This window comes from Marmota monax, unplaced genomic scaffold, assembly GCF_021218885.2.
Source record: "Marmota monax isolate L192 unplaced genomic scaffold, Marmota_monax_Labrador192_F-V1.1 WCK01_AAM20220418_F8-fsc00224, whole genome shotgun sequence".
NCBI lineage: Eukaryota > Metazoa > Chordata > Mammalia > Rodentia > Sciuridae > Marmota > Marmota monax.
Window position 1 is genome coordinate 1,724,387 of NW_026693937.1, and position 17,911 is coordinate 1,742,297.

The window sequence follows — 17,911 nt, forward strand, 5'->3', positions numbered from 1 at the left end:
CAGTGCTGATGAAGTCTCTTTCCTTCTCTCTGGTCTTTGTGAAGTTTACATCTGTGGGCTTTTGAGGCCGACTGAGTCAGCTGTTGAAAGTAGATTCCAGTCCTGAGAAGGGATTTTTCAAAAAGGCCCTTAATGAATTGTTACCACCTTGGGTACAATGAAGGATAGAACAGTGTGGGTCACACCAGGTGTCAGATTGCCAAAAATCTTTTCTGGAGGACTCTTCTGAGATTAATCCTTCTCACTTTGATTTCTAGAATTAAAGTGGTTTCTTTTATGAAATAAAATGTATAGGATAAGTTTTTTATTAGTGTGCTTTATTTGGCCAGATAAGAAGTTGGCAACCCTTGTCATTTTCAATGCCCCCTTTAAAAATGTTTTTAACATATCTATAATACGCGAGAGAGAAGTGATTTATAGCCAGAGATTAAGGATCCCCCAAGTCCCAACCCAAACCTGACTTTTGACTTTCTCTAGGGAAGTACACTGTGCTACACACTTGCCTGTTTTCCATATGAGCAGAATAAGGGCAAAGACCTAGCTGTCTAGCTTCACAGAGACCCAATGATAGAAGTGATTAGAAAAAGGAAATTCTATGGAAATTTCAGTAGTCTGAAAAAAAAAAAAAAACCTCTTTGTAGATGTGGTTACGTGTCTCAGGTTGGAGAGTTTGACTTGAATTATCCAGGTGGGCCCTAAGTGAAATCATATGTGTCCTTCTAAAAGGAAAGCAGGGGGAGCAGAGGAAACAGAGGGAGATTTTACACAGAGGAGAAGGTGAGGTGAAAAGAGCAGAGAGATTTGAAGGTACTAGCTTTGAGGACTGGACTGGTGCAGCCATAAGCCAAGGAATGCTATGGGCTGCCACATTCTCCCCTAGAGCTCCCTGGAGGGCTGATACCTTGATTTCTGCCCAATGGTACTGATTTTTGGATTTCTGACCTCCAGAACTATGAGAGAACAAATTTTCCTTGCTTCACGTTGGTTATTTGTTTCAGCAGCCACAGAAAACTCATACAGGAATGCAGATTCTATGTTGCTTTAGGGCAGGGACTAATCCTGTATTTCTTTTGTCTCCCCAGCAATGTCTTAGACATGACATAACTACCCTTATCTGTAGGTGGAGATACCTTGATACCTTTCTGCTAGTTAAGATAAATCAGGTCTTCTCTTCTAAGGCTAGTAGATACTTCTGTTATCAAGTTCTTTGGAAACAACTGACCCTGATCTTTGTTTATCTGTGGTACAAAGGATTGAATCAGAGGTGCTCTACCGATGAGCTACACTCTAAGTCCTTTCTCTTTTATTTTGATACAGGTTCTCACTAAGTAGCCCAGGCTGGCCTTGAATTTGTAATCCTCCTGCCTCAGCCTCCCAAATTGCCGGGATTACAGGGTTGTGCCATTGTGCTTGACATTTCTGGCTCTTTCTAAAATTTATCTCTCAAAATCCTAGTCTGTCTTGATGTCAGAGAGACAGAGAGAGAAGGATGCTCTTTTAAGGATCTGTTTATGACTTGGAGTAAGAATTTTTTTTTCTTTTTTAACCAAAGAGCTGAGAAATGGAAGTCCATGTTGTATCTATCTCCCTTCTAAATGGTGTTGTGCTTTTTTTTTTTTCCTTTTTCCTTTTTGACTCAGGTCCCTTTTGAGCAGGAACTGGCTTTTTGGTTTGTTTGTTAACCTCATAAAGGACTGTTAGAGGCTGAATTAGTCCCCCCCCCCATCATTCCTTTGTTGAAGTTGTAACTCCTAGACCTCTGATTGTGACTTTCTTTGGAAATAGCTTACATCTTAATCTATTAAGATAAAGTCATTAGGGTAGGCATGACACAGTGTGACTGTTGTCCTCATAAAAAAGCACAATTTGGACAAGACACATACACATAGGGAGAGGGTCACGTAAAGATGAAGGCAGAGATTGGGACAATGTGTTTATGACCAAGGAATAGCAAAGATTGCCTGAAAAATCACTGGAAGCTGGAGGAGTGGCCTGGAACAGATTCTCCTTCACAGCCCTCAAGAGGAACCACACCTTGACCTTGGACTTCCAGCCCCTATAACTGTGAGAAAATTCATTTCTGCTGTTTATAAACAACCTAGTCTATGGGGTGTGGTGCTTTATTACAGCAGCAGCCCAAGCAAATGAGTCTGGTGACAAGACCCAGTACACTAAATGTTTTGCCTGCAGCTTGGAGAGTGAGCCTCGAGAGTCTGAGCAGGAACCCTCTACATGCAGCTATTTGGTGCCTGGATAAGAGGATTGGTGGTGAGTCTCCAAGCCACCTTCCTGTTTTAATCTCTCCCCAGGGACCCAACCTTGCCCTCCAGATAGGGTCAGCTAAAGAAAGTGAAGTCCCAGTCGCCTTTTGGATTGCCCTCCCTTCCCTCCTCCTTTGGTCTCCCCCCTTCCCCCTTGTTTCCAAGTGCCCAGCCTTCTCAGAAGAGAGGGGACCATCTGGTTAGTCCTTGTTTACTGCACACCCTGCCAGTTTGAGCTTATTAATCATATTTACCCAAGTATCTTAATTACTCCCTGTCTAGCAACTTGCCTTGCACTCAGCTGTTGACCCCTCTTTTTTTATTCCTTTCTATCATTAATCATAGGAGCAGCGTGGGTAGAGGAATTCCTGCAGCTTGGATTTCGCTGGCACCATTACCACTCCCAGAGAGGAGCGGCTGGGGTTCACGGCTGGTTCCTGACAAACTTCCTAATTAATCTGCTAAAGATCAGAGGAGGACTAATAGGAGCTGAAGACTGTGTGCCGGGACCATTCCTCCGCCCTTTCTCTTTGTGTGTGTGTGTGTGTGTGTGTGTGTGTGCGCGCGCGCTTGCACGCTGCTGAGCTTGGCAGAGAGAGATGGCCTTGCCGGAGCGATTCAGCACAATACATTCCTGCTGCTGCTGCTGCCACCTACCTTCCCTATTTTGGGAGAAGGAATTTTCTTCTCTTGCTTACAAGTTTAAGAGAGTCCCCAGATTTTCTTCCTCCAGATATAAGGGTGGAATTAAAACATCTCCCAATCAACTCTCCTATGGAATATGGGATCTTGATATTTGGGTTCATGCAGGTGGGTGGGAGTCTCACGTAGAGTGGATCCAAGTCTCCTCCTCTGGGACCAAAGATCCTCAGGGTATCAGGAGCTAAAGCTGCCCTGGAGGACGTTGGCCATCCTTTCAAGAAGGTCAGAGCTGGTAGTGGAGACTGTGGAGACATCTGGCACAGTGGTGTTTCTGGAGGTGTTCGGGTGAAAAACTTGGTACACAGGCATCGCACAGGAAGAGCCGCCAGGCTGAGGACAGCCCAGCAAGAGAAGGGAGTACTTTCTCATTGGCCTTGCCCTGGGCCTGGATGCTCTCAGGCCTCTTACGTCAGGCTACTTCAGCAGGCAAATGGCAGGGAGTAAGGGACAGGGCCGCGCCTGCGTCCTTTCTGCCGGGCCTGGTTCTGCAGGCCGAGAGACACCATTAAGGGGTATAATTTGTTGATCCAGGCTCTCCTTGCGTTTCAGCGCAGAGTGGCATCGTTTTCTTTATGACCTCGTAAAGTCACAGCCGAGAGGCCGATTTGGAAAACAAACTGCCTCAGGTTGACAGATAATTAGATACAGGGGACATATTATATGCCTTTGCATATAAATGTGCTCCGAGGCGTGTTGGTTCATCTGAAGTTGAGGTTAAAGGCGCGCCAGGTATTCCTGACACATCAGGATATATATTTTCATACAGTCTCAGGCGCTGTGTTGGTTTTATAGCCCTTTCATCCTGGTGCTGACTGATGGGGTGTGCAAGCAGCCCAATTCGGAGGGAAGGCTCTGCTCTTTACCCAGGAGCCTCCTGGCGTCTGTGATTGGCACCTCCTCCCTCACACTCCCTCTTTTCTGGGAAGGGGACTGTTCTTTGGACCTGTATTCTACAGTGAATGAGGAATGGCCAGAACCCTATGGGCCAAGACTCGGTTTTCTTCTTTCTCTCCCTTTTTTGGAGTCTAATAGGCCCAGTTAATTACAGATATAACATGGGGCCTTTCAAGACAGGGACAAGCCCCCTTGGAATTCTATGTCCTGGGCAACGAAAGAGAAATAAGTGGATATGTTCTGGAAGGTTACGTGGGTGGTGGGGGCTACGGGGCAGATAGCTGCTGCTGCCCAATACTGCTGTTGTGGCTAGGTCATCAACGCTGGCCTTACAAGGACATCTCCCTCACTTCTGGCATCCAAGCTGTGGGGGGGGGGGGCGCAGAGGCTCAGCCTTGGGTAAACAGGGAAGAAGAGCTTTGGTTTCCCCACAGCTTCAGAGAGCTCTTGCTGGGGAAATGTCTCTTTGAACACAAAGTTCCTGTTAAATTCATTCACACTAAAATGTAAAGAGCTTAATTTAATGCCCTTTGGGAGTAATTTTAATTTAAAAGTGGTATTATAGCTAGTGGCTAAAAGAATGGGCTTAGTGGTTAGTCATCTTCTGTTTGGCAAGTCACTTAATCTCTTTGTGTCTGTTTCTCCTTCTTAAAATATGGATGAAAAGCAGGAACCACCTCATAATGTGGGGCAGATTAACTTAGATAAAGCATGCAGCATAGGGCTTCACATATCGTAAGCATTTAATGAGTGTTAACTATTTTTAATAACGATGGGGAATGGAGCTAATCATAAGAAATGATAAAAGAAGAGTGTGGCTCAACCCTGAGGAAGGAGCCAGCACTGAGGGGGCTGGTTGGTGTCCCGGCAGGGTCCTGGCAGGGTCCTGGCAGTGTCGAGGTGGCAGCCAGAGTGGGGTGTGGAAGGATCCTGACTCCTTGGGAGGTCTGGGTCCCGCTCTGCCACTGATGTGCTGTGTCATCTGGATCGTCACACTCCCTCCCTCCCAGTCTTAGTGTCCTCATCCCTAAAAATGAGGAGCTCTCTAGGGACCTGCTGGGGACAGCACTGTGATCCATGATGGCACATGGCATGTGTGCCTGCATGGAGGTCCTCTCTCTTTCACTGCCAGGCCTCTGGGCAGCCCTAGCCATCACCCTTGCCTGTGCATTGAGCCTGTGATGTTTTTGAGGCCCAACTGGAGGGCCAAGGGGGCCTATTAAGGGAGATGGTTAACAATCCCCTACTCAAAATTACCCTCCTCCTTAAATCTTACTAGAAAAGCTGAGAGGGGAAGGAAAAAGGGGGAGAGATGGAGAGAGAGAGAGAAAGTAATAAAACTCAGAGCCCAACCCTAAGCCCCGTTGAAGGAGGTGATATAAATAGAGTTGCCGTCACTTTGATGAATTAAATCCTTCGTTAATTAGGATACATCGATTTAAGGGTTGTCCAAGCAGATAGTCCTTTCCCCCTTCCCAGCAAGTTCTAGCAGAGGGACGACATGGGCAGGGGAGTGCTTTCTCTGTGTCTTGCCTGATTGCTAGTTTCTTCCCGACCAGGCTTCATTAATTATCCCAGAACATGGTCACCCAGTTTTCTCTAATATGTGCCATCTTTCTTTCAAGCTGGATCTTGGCCTTGTACTACAAAGGTGCTGTCTGGATGAAGGATGAGTTGAGCCCCTCTACATCTTGAAATGCCCCACCCAGGGTCATGCCTAGCTCTGAGTTGACTCAACAGCAAGCGGACTCTTTCTGCTGTACTTTGTCGTCGGGAGTCCCCGACATGAGCATGGACAGCCTTTTTCTGGTAGCTATCCCTGGTCTGGTGGGCTGAGGGCTACCCTTGTGAACCACACCTTATACCTAGGGCCAAGCCACTTTTGGTCCTAGGAGCCTGAGGCTCTAGCTGCTTGGTCAGGATTCCATTTCCAAAGAGCTAAAGACATGGTCACAAGGTTCTGGAAAAGCCAAATGCAGATTGAGTATTCCTTGAGGATTAGCATTTTGGAATTTTAAAGTGCTATATTGATAAGCAGAAATAAGTCAGAGGAGGGAGAACCCTATAAGACCATGAGCTATTTTTGTATTGCTAGTGCAATCTAAGTCTGCATTGGTGATTGTATGCAGTCAATCCCGGTGCTTCGTGTGGAGTTAAATAAGAAATGAGCTGTTAGCCAAGCCAGCTCTGGGAGTGAGGGGGTGGCCTCTTAGGGAGGAGCCGCTCACCCTGACCCAGGAAATCCTGAACCAGATTGGCAAAGAAATTTATCTATTTACCTTTGCTTTAACCCCTTAGCTTTCGAGAATCTCATTACCTGGGAGAGGGAGGGTGTTCCTCAGGGGATGGAGGACATTGGGAATGGGTAGGATGATTCTTCTTTCAGAGAGAGTTTGGTTATAAGCAGCTGGAATAAGGCCTGTAAGAGAAGACTCTTAGATTTAGTCTTTCACATCCAGGCTTTTCCTAAAATCCCTGACTGAGGAGAGCTGACATATATACATGCACTCTAAGTATTGGCCAAGGTCCCCCCATATAATTATATACAGGAATACCAAGTACCGATGCCGAAAATGCCTTCCTGGAGTTGCTCCGAAGTAAACTCTTGACAGCATATCAACAGGGTGGAGTGAGGCTTGGGGAAGAATAGATGTCATCAACATAGGACTGTGCCCGAGTGTGTCCAGAGTTACACACCCGCAGACTCTTATTTTGCTGAGAGGATTTCTGTGCTGGCTCTGGGATTTCCTGTTGCTCTGATTGCTAAGGTATAAATCCATCCTGGATCCTGTGGCCATAAGCTAGAGCCCTCCTGCTCCTAAGACTGTCCCAAGTCAGGGTCCAGACAGGTCACAGTGCCAGGGTCCCCACTTCTAAGGAATGTGGCTTCTCTCTTCTCTCTTTGCTGCCATACCAAAAGGGTCTGCAGATTTGAGGTCAAGTTCTTCTTTTGAGCAGCTTGGGTGACTTGGAAGGGATGTGGCGGAGAAAAAAAGAGGGGGCCAGGAAGAATGGGGAGAAGATAAAATAACAGGAAACAAAGATGGCAAATACAAACAAAGATGGGAGACCAGCAAGGGACTGAAAGAAATGGGGGGGGGGGCAGAAAAGAACAGCAAAGAAGAAAATCCCAAGAAAGAAATGAGCTCCCCAGACAGGAGGTAGAAAAGAAAGAAAGAGACAGGGCAGAGAGCAAGGGAATAAGAAAAGCAGAGGAGAGAAAAGAGGCAGGAAACCAGGGCAAGGGAGAGAGAGGAGGGAGAAGAGGGGAAAATGTCGAGGTGCTAGGATAAAATGAGGGAGGGAGAAAGGAGGGAGGAGAGGAAGGTGAGGAAGAGGAGGAGGGAGGGGGAGCCAGAGGAAGTGCTGTGCTGTGGGTTATTGTGTGTTTGTCATCTGGAATGGGATAAGCTGGAGGTACAGCATCTCCTGCCCATGATTTATGGTCCCTGTCAGGCAGGGACCGCGCTTTGTCTGCTGTAGCGTGGAGGATGAATGCGTTGCTGTCATCCCAGCCTGGCCGGCCTTTCTCTCTCTCTGCTCCGAACGCTCGCTCCCCATTTCACGCCAGTGAACATAAACAATCTTTTGTAAACCTGACAGTCACACTTGCTTCTTTGGAAACATAAAGCAGAAATGTATGACTCGGCTTTCATTACCCAATTTCCTACGCTATATAAAAACACTCAGGAAAGACATGTAAGTGGTCACGAAACCTGGGAAATTGGAAGTGTCCTGGAGGAAAAAAAAAAGAAAAAGAAAAGAAAAGGTGGAGGGGAGGGGAGGAAGGGGTCTGGGGGTGGGAAGGAGCTGGCGCAGAGAGGAGATGATCTGCCTAACCCCACCACATCCCGTCCCAGAAAACACTGTCTGATAAACTGGGCCATCCAGACACATAATTATATTACATTTCTGAATAACAGACATTTCCTGCCTGAAGTGTTGCTTTCTTGTTCTCTTCCCTTTAACCCAGAGCGCAGTAATGAAACAGTCTTGAGATCAAAGCTGGCTGATAATGTTGCTTTGGGTTTTTTTTCCCCCTCCCCCCCACTTTTTTTTTTTTTTGCTTTACATTTTTCTTCCCCACTAGCCATTGGGCAAACCCTGCCACATCCAAAGAGTAACTCATTTTTAAAGCGCCATTAGGGTGCAGGTCCAGGAGATTTCTCAGCTTCAGTGTCTCCGCTGAAAAGGCAGGCAAGATCAGTGGTGGAGAATCCACCTCATCCCCACTGTCCTGCCAGGGGCAGAGCAGGTGAGATCACCCAGCAGGTAAAGGACCTGGGGAAGCCTGGACACCTGCTGACCTCAGAGCCAGGGCACACGACCTTCCTTGGCTTTTTTCCTTGGAGGGTGGCCTCCCTTCTTGCCTTCAGCTACTCAGTTTCACAGCCAGCTGAGCAGAGGGGGTGCTCAGAGGGGTGGAGCTCTGCAGGATTGGGCCTTGAAGGCTTGGTCCAACCCAGGTACTGGGGATCTTATTTCAGCAATGCTTCCCGCCAATGAGGTTCCCGGCTTTGGGGTTTCTGGAGTTGAAAGCTGTTTGTTAATTATTGTTATCATTTTCCCTCCATATTATTTTCAGATCAAAGCCTTGGAAAGGCTTGTGGTGAATTGCTTTACTTTATCCACATAGTTACTTTGAACAGAAGAGAGCCCTGCTGCATCCACTTGATATGGAGAGTTGAGTTCCTTTGTAGTGAGGTGATTCCCACAGGGATTCAAGTCTCCATTGACTTAAGAGGCATGGAGAGCTCAGTCTGCATCTCTGGATCTCCTGTTTTCTACGAAGACACCCCATCTTCACATGAACACACACACACATACCTACATATCAACACATACATATAAATACACACGCATTCATACACAGACCTACACAAATGCTAGAAAGAAAACTTCTACCAAACATCTACCATTTCAAGGACTGTAATACTATAATTCAAAAGAATTTGAATACCTTCTCTAAGTCTAACCCCTGACTAGGTTCTATAAAGTGGATGCCTTTAAAATGATTTTTGTTTAACTGGAAAGCTTATAATATACTCATACGTATAGAGGTATGTAAATATTTTCCCATCTCTTCTTTCTGCTCCGTTCCCACCATGCCTAGCATTTTTTCCCCAATATTCTTTAATTGAAATAAAAATGTGTTGTACTCTACATTTCTAGGTCAGTGGTTGGCTCCCTCTGAATGTCCAGAACTTATTGATGCCTCCTCCTCTGTGTTAATCAACCATATGCTATCCTGTTCCAGTTCTCACATGGTTTTCCAATGTTTGTGTGTAGAGTCTTGGGAGGTTGGGGTTTTAATCATGTTTCTTTCCTCTGTGCATTCCCGCAGCCATGCAGATGGAAGTTTGCTTTATAATACACCCTGCGCTTTTGGAAAAGAAAGATACTAAGACTTTTCCAGATTTCGTAATTTGCACCAATTTAGAAAGGCATGTCTGGATATATTTCTGAATCTTCCCCTTGTAACCTTTCCATAAAGAGTTACGTTTAAACTTTAAAATAAAATTTAAACATCTTTTTAACTCCTTTGGTGGCCATTTATTTTTCACAAAGAAATAGCTTATTATTATTTCGAGAGACAGTGTGCATGGCAAGTGTTAAGAATGAGAACATGGAATAGAGATTTGGTTGAACTGAAATATCAGCAGAATTGTACCCTTCTCCTTCCGACCTCTCAACATCCCTGATTCTAGTTTTTATTTGTTCTAATCAGTTATACATGACAATAGAATGCATTTTGACACATCACACATAAATGGCATATAACCTCTCATTCTTCTGGTTGTAGATGGTGTAGAGTTACATGGGTTGTGTAATCATACAGGCACATAGGGTCATAATGTTCATTCTACTATCATTCCTACCCACATACCCCCTCCCTCCACTCTGTCTAATCCAATGTACCTCATTCTTCACTGGACCCTCCTATTGTGAATCAGCATCCATATATCAGAAAGAACATTTGACTTTTAGTTCCTTGGGATTGGCTTATTTCACTGAGCATGAAACTCTCTTGCTCCTTCTATTTACTGGCAAATGCAATAATTTTATTCTTCTTTAAGGCTGAGTAATAAGAATAATTTTATTCTTCTTTAAGGCTGAGTGACCTTTTTTTACTCCATTCGTCTGTTGAAGGACACTCGGTTGGTTCCATAGTTGATCTGATTCTAGTTGGTAGCTCATTTGAAAAGTAAAGTTTCAGATTTTTTTTTCTGGTTGTAGAACTGTGGGTTGGCTCACAAGTAGAAGAAAACACAAAGAAAACTTCTACCAAACATCTAGGTAATTATTTGAAGACTCTAGATTATTTTTATTAGATTTTATTATTATTATTATTTTTGAAAGCTAAGAACACCTATAATGCCCCATGAATCCTTGCTACCTTCTCACCCCTTTCCTACCTATAATCCAAGGAGGCATTGTTAGGGTCTGTAAACAAGTCAAGATGGCGCCTGGCATTTTGCCAGAGGGAGTGGTTTGTGAAGTAACGCCAGCGAGCCATTAAGTGTAGAGATTCCTTATTGGTTGACTGCTGTATTTAGTTTATGCTAATTAAGATAAGCTGTGTGGAATGTATATATACCCCTCCTGTCCTACAATAAACGGCTCCCACTCCTGCTGTATCAATGTACACAAGTTGTTCGTCACCCCCGATTATTTTGCTGCAGCCGGACTGTGGCAAGGCATAATAGAAGATACATGGGCTCTGCCTTCAGATCCAGTGTCCCAGTCCTGATTTCACCACCTTACTAGGAATGCCATCTAAGTCAAAATAGCTTCTTTGTATCTCTGTTTCCTCATCTGTTGAATGGGCACTGTAATAATCCACTAGGTGGGCCCCTGTGCAAATTAAATCTTTAATGACTACTCTATAGTTGATACTAATTTTTTCTCTTCGTGTCCCCTACAAAATGTACTCTCATTTCATGGAATTCAAAATGTGAGGCTTCAGAAGCCTCAATACTGGCTCTATTTGGGGAAGAAATAGCTTGCTGAGGCTACCTAGCCATGATATATAGACTTTGATAAAGACCTAGATTTCTTAGGAGCTCTGGACGAACCCTTCTTTTATTGTTAGGCGTGTGCATTGGACAAACAAAGTAAGCACAATGAGATGAATTTAATACCTGCCAGGCAGCAGAGCAAATGTCGTTGATCTTACTGATAATATATAAAAAGCAGGAAAGTGGATCCAGTTTGGTTCTATGGTGATTTATAATCCTTTTGCCTCACTAGTTAATTTCTACAAGGATGAATATTCTTTGGCCTGCTTGGGAGAAAGACACCTACTCTCAGAGCTTCCTATGCCATGTCACTCGGAGACAGCCTCAGAAGGGGGGCTTCTCACAGGTCCAAGAAATGGAGGAGTAAGAAGCAAAGAGAGAGGAATTGGGCTTCCTGTTAGGAGAGTCCAATCTGTGGAAATCATAGGCCACTCTCACCTCTAACGGGTCCCTGTTTTCCTCCAATAAAGATAAAATTCAGTTATTCATAGGGCAGAAGAAGAGTTTCCTCCCTTTTAATGATTCCTAGAAGTAGTCAGCTTCCTAAAAGAGTGTACTAAATAATTTACACCTAACACAATGTATTATCAAATTATAGGAGAATTCGGGAAGGCAGAAGATGCTATTAAATTGCTTCATTAGTTGATGGATCTCATTCCTCACAACCCAAAATCCAGGTTTTTTTTTTTTTTTTTGAGAGGTTTTTTGATGGTGATAACCTCAGCATGTTCTAACTAATCGTGACAGTGGGCCTTCTTTAAGATTCTGTTTGGGGCTCTGGAAAAGATCTCTGCATAGATGTGTTGGATACAGCTTTGGTTTCCAAACCGGGAAGCTTACCAGGCATTGTCAGCATTATGGAGGAGTCCTATAGGCCTTATGACTTAATGTATTAGTCAGTTTTTCATTACTGTAACAAAATATCTAAGATAACCAACTTAAAAAGAGGGAAGGTTTATTTTGGCTCCTAGTTTTAAAGGTTTCATTCCATGCTTGGTTGACTCTATTGCTTTTGGGCAAGGCAGTATATCATGGCAGGGAGCATATGGCAGAGTAGGCTGCTCCCTTCATAATGGTCAGGAAGGGAGAAAGAGAGAGAGAGAGAGAGAGAGAGAGAGAGAGAGAGAGAGAGAGAGAGAGAAAAGAGGGGCCAGGGTTTCAGTGTCCCTTTCAAGGGCATGCTCCTAGATGGCTGGAAGTCTTCCAACTAGACCCTGCCTGTAAAAGGTTCCACCACCTCTCAGTAATGCCACAAGCTGAGGGACAGGCCGTGAATACATGGGCTTTTGAGGGACACATAGGAAGCACAGCACTGTGAGACAGGAAGACCAGCCCAACAAGCTGTAAAGAGCCAAGCTTTTTCTCGTCCCTAGGATAGGAGCTGGAACTTCTGGTAGGTATAGAAAAACCCACCACCACCCTTGGTCTTTGGTTCTAATCATGTTTGGAACACTGAGGTCTCTTGACTTCTCCATAGTTATCCATTACTATGTATTCAAAGCTTAGTAGTTATCATATTACAGGTTCTTTACAACAGGAATTTGGGAATAGCTTATATGGGTAATTCTGGCTCAGGGTCTCTTGCGAGGTTGTTGTGAGGATCTGCCCAGGTCACCTGAAGGCTTGACCTGGGTAGGAGAATTCCTTCCCACTGTGGCTCACTTCCCCTCATGGCCTTAGTTTCTCTCTGGATGTTGGCAGGAGGCCTCATTTCCTTGCCACATTAACTTTTCTCCAACTTTGTCTGAGCTTTCCTTACCACACAACAACTGGCTTCTCCAAATCAATTGATTCAAGATAGCAAAAATGGCTCAGCGGTAGAGCGCTCGCCTAGCACATGTGAGGCCCTGGGTTCAATCCTCAGCACCACATAAAAATAAGTAAATAAATAAAGATATTGTGTCCAACTAAAAAATAAATATTAAAAAAAAAAGATGCAGCAGATGGAATGTCAGATAAAGAATTCAGGATATACATGCTTCAGATGATCTGGAGTATCAAGGAAGACATTAAACAGCAAAATCAGACAATGAAAGATCACTTCAACAACGAATTACGCAAACAAATCCAGGAAGCAAAGGATCAACTATACAGGGAGATAGAGGTTATAAAAAACAAGCAATCAGAAATCCTAGAAATGCAGGAAGCAATAAACCAACTTAAAAACTCAATGGAGAATACTACCAACAGAGTAGAACACTTAGAAGATAGAACATCAGACAATGAAGACAAAGTATTTCAACTGGAAAAGAACATAGACAGCTCAGCAAGACTGTTAAGAATCCATGAGCAGAACATCCAAGAAATATGGGATAACATTAAGAGACCAAACTTAAGAGTCATTGGGATACAGGAAGGTACAGAGCTCCAAACCAAAGGAATGAGCAGTCTATTCCATGAAATAATACAAGAAAACTTCCCAGACTTGAAGAATGAGACAGAATCCCAAATCCTAGAAGCCTACAGGACGCCGAATGTGCAAAATCATAAGAGATCCACACCTAGACACATTATAATGAAGATGCCCAACATACAGAATAAGGAGAGAATTTTAAAAGCTACAAGAGAAAGGAAGCAGATTACATTTAGGGGCAAGCCAATCAGGATAACAGCTGATCTTTCAACACAGACTCTGAAAGCTAGAAGATCCTGGAATAACATATTTCAAACACTGAAAGATAATGGGTTCCAACCAAGAATTGTGTATCCAGCGAAATTAAGCTTCAGGATGGAGAATGAAATTAAAACCTTCCACGATAAACAAAAGTTTAAAGAATTCGCAGCTAGAAAACCATCTCTTCAAAACATCCTAGCCAAAGTATTACAGGAAGAGGAAATGGAAAATAACAATGAAAACCAACAGTGGGAGGTAGGACAGTAAAGGGGGGGGGAAACAATCAAAGAGGAAAACAAACAATGTTTAGTAACAGAAATAAACAAATATGGCTGGAAGAACAACCCATATCTCAATAATAACCCTAAATGTTAATGGCTTAAACTCACCAATTAAGAGACACAGGCTAGTAGAATGGATCACAAAACAAGACCCAACAATATGCTGCCTACAGGAGACGCATTTGATAGGAAAAGACATACATAGGCTGAAGGTGAAAGGTTGGGAAAAATCATATCACTCATATGGACTTCGGAAACAAGCAGGCGTGTCCATACTCATATCAAATAAAATAGATTTCAAGCCAAAGTTAATCAAAAGAGATAAAGAGGGACACTACATACTGCTTAAGGGAACCATACACCAACAAGACATAACAATCATAAATATTTATGCCCCAAACAATGGTGCAGCTATGTTCGTCAAACAAACTCTTCTCAAGTTCAAGAGTCTAATAGACCACCACACCATAATCATGGGAGACTTCAACACACCTCTCTCGCCACTGGACAGATCTTCCAAACAAAAGTTGAATAAGGAAACTATAGAACTCAATAACACTATTAATAACCTAGACCTAATTGACATATATAGAGTATACCACCCAACATCAAGCAGTTACACTTTTTTCTCAGCAGCACATGGATCCTTCTCAAAAATAGATCATATATTATGTCACAGGGCAACTCTTAGACAATATAAAGGAGTAGAGATATTACCATGCATCTTATCTGATCATAATGGAATGAAACTGAAAATCAACGATAAAAGAAGGAAGGAAAAAGCATACATCAATTGGAGAATGAACAATAGGTTACTGAATGATCAATGGGTTATAGAAGACATCAAGGAGGAAATTAAAAAATTCTTAGAGATAAATGAAAACACAGACACAACATATCGGAATCTATGGGACACATTAAAAGCAGTTCTAAGAGGAAAATTCATTGCTTGGAGTTCATTCCTTAAAAAAAGAAAAAACCAACAAATAAATGATCTCATACTTCATCTCAAAATCCTTGAAAAAGAAGAGCAAAACAACAGCAAAAGAAGTAGAAGGCAAGAAATAATTAAAATCAGAGCTGAAATTAATGAAATCGAAACAAAAGAAACAATTGAAAAAATTGACAAAACTAAAAGTTGGTTCTTTGAAAAAATAAACAAAATCGACAGACCCTTAGCGATGCTAGTGAAGAGAAGAAGAGAGAGAACTCAAATTACTAGCATACGGGATGAAAAAGGCAATATCACAACAGACACTTCAGAAATACAGAAGATAATCAAAAACTATTTTGAATCCTTATACTCCAATAAATTAGAAGATAGTGAAGGCATAGATAAATTTCTTAAGTCATATGATCTGCCCAGATTGAGTAAGGAGGATATAGAAACCCTAAACAGACCAATATCAATTGAGGAGATAGAAGAAACCATCAAAAGACTACCAACTAAGAAAAGCCCAGGTCCCGATGGGTATACAGCAGAATTTTACAAAACCTTTAAAGAAGAACTAATACCAATACTTTTCAAGCTACTTCAGGAAATAGAAAAGGAGGGAGAACTTCCAAATTCATTCTATGAGGCCAACATCACCCTGATACCTAAACCAGACAAAGACACTTCAAAGAAAGAAAACTACAGACCAATATCTCTAATGAACCTAGATGCAAAAATCCTCAATAAAATTCTGGCGAATCGGATACAAAAACATATAAAAAAAATTGTACACCATGATCAAGTAGGATTCATCCCTGGGATGCAAGGCTGGTTCAATATACGGAAATCAATAAATGTTATTCACCACATCAATAGACTTAAAAATAAGAACCATATGATCATCTCGATAGATGCGGAAAAAGCATTTGACAAAGTACAGCATCCCTTTATGTTCAAAACTCTAGAAAAACTAGGGATAACAGGAACATACCTCAATATTGTAAAAGCAATCTATGCTAAGCCTCAGGCTAGCATTATTCTGAATGGAGAAAAACTGAAGGCATTCCCTCTAAAATCTGGAACAAGACAGGGATGCCCTCTCTCTCCACTTCTCTTCAACATAGTTCTCGAAACACTGGCCAGAGCAATTAGACAGACGAAAGAAATTAAAGGCATAAAAATAGGAAAAGAAGAAATTAAATTATCACTATTTGCAGATGATATGATTCTATATCTAGCAGACCCAAAAGGCTCTACAAAGAAACTATTAGAGCTAATAAATGAATTCAGCAAAGTGGCAGGATTTAAAATCAACACGCATAAATCAAAGGCATTCCTGTATATCAGCGACAAATCCTCTGAAATGGAAATGAGGACAACCACTCCATTCAAAATATCTTCAAAAAAAATAAAATACTTGGGAATCAACCTAACAAAAGAGGTGAAAGACTTATACAATGAAAACTACAGAACCCTAAAGAGAGAAATAGAAGAAGATCTTAGAAGATGGAAAAATATACCCTGTTCATGGATAGGCAGAACTAACATCATCAAAATGGCGATATTACCAAAAGTTCTCTATAGGTTTAATGCAATGCCAATCAAAATCCCAATGGCATTTCTTGTAGAAATAGAGAAAGCAATCATGAAATTCATATGGAAAAATAAAAGACCCAGAATAGCAAAAACAATGCTAAGCAAGAAGTGTGAATCAGGCGGTATAGCGATACCAGACTTCAAACTATACTACAGAGCAATAGTAACAAAAACAGCATGGTACTGGTACCAAAACAGGCGTGTGGACCAATGGTACAGAATAGAGGACACAGAAACCAATCCACAAAACTACAACTATCTTATATTTGATAAAGGGGCTAAAAGCATGCAATGGAGGAAGGATAGCATCTTCAACAAATGGTGCTGGGAAAACTGGAAATCCATATGCAACAAAATGAAACTGAATCCCTTTCTCTCGCCATGCACAAAAGTGAATTCAAAATGGATCAAGGAACTTGATATCAAATCAGAGACGCGCCGTCTGATAGAAGAAAAAGTTGGCTACGATCTACAGTCAGTGGGGTCGGGCTCCAAATTCCTCAATAGGACACCCATAGCACAAAAGTTAATAACTAGAATCAACAAATGGGACTTACTCAAACTAAGAAGTTTTTTCTCAGCAAAAGAAACAATAAGAGAGGTAAATAGGGAGCCTACATCCTGGGAACAAATCTTTACTCCTCACACTTCAGATAGAGCCCTAATATCCAGAGTATACAAAGAACTCAAAAAATTAGACAATAAGAGAACAAACAACCCAATCAACAAATGGGCCAAGGACCTGAACAGACACTTCACAGAGGAGGACATACAGTCAATCAACAAGTACATGAAAAAATGCTCAACATCTCTAGCTGTCAGAGAAATGCAAATCAAAACCACCCTAAGATACCATCTCACTCCAGTAAGATTGGCAGCCATTAGGAAGTCAAACAACAACAAGTGCTGGCGAGGATGTGGGGAAAAGGGTACACTTGTACATTGCTGGTGGGACTGCAGATTGGTGCAGCCAATTTGGAAAGCAGTATGGAGAGTTCTTGGAAAGCTGGGAATGGAGCCACCATTTGACCCAGCTATTCCCCTTCTTGGTCTATTCCCTAAAGACCTAAAAAGAGCATGCTACAGGGACACTGCTACATCGATGTTCATAGCAGCACAGTTCACAATAGCAAGACTGTGGAACCAACCTAGATGCCCTTCAATAGACGAATGGATAAAAAAAAATGTGGCATTTATACACAATGGAGTATTACTCTGCATTAAAAAATGACAAAATCATAGAATTTACAGGGAAATGGATGGCATTAGAGCAGATTATGCTAAGTGAAGCTAGCCAATCCCTAAAAAACAAATGCCAAATGTCTTCTTTGATATAAGGAAAGTAACTAAGAACAGAGTAGGGACGAAGAACAGGAGAAGAAGATTAACATTTAACAGGGATGAGAGGTGGGAGGGAAAGGGAGAGAGAAGGTAAATTGCACGGTAATGGAAGGAGACCCTCAGGGTTATACAGTGGAGGGGGTAGAGAGAGAGGAGGGGAGGGGAGGGGAGAGGTGGGGAGGGGGGAGGGTGGATGATGGGAAAGGCAGCGGAGCACAACAGACACTAGTATGGCAATTTGTAAATCAATGGATGTGTAACTGATGTGA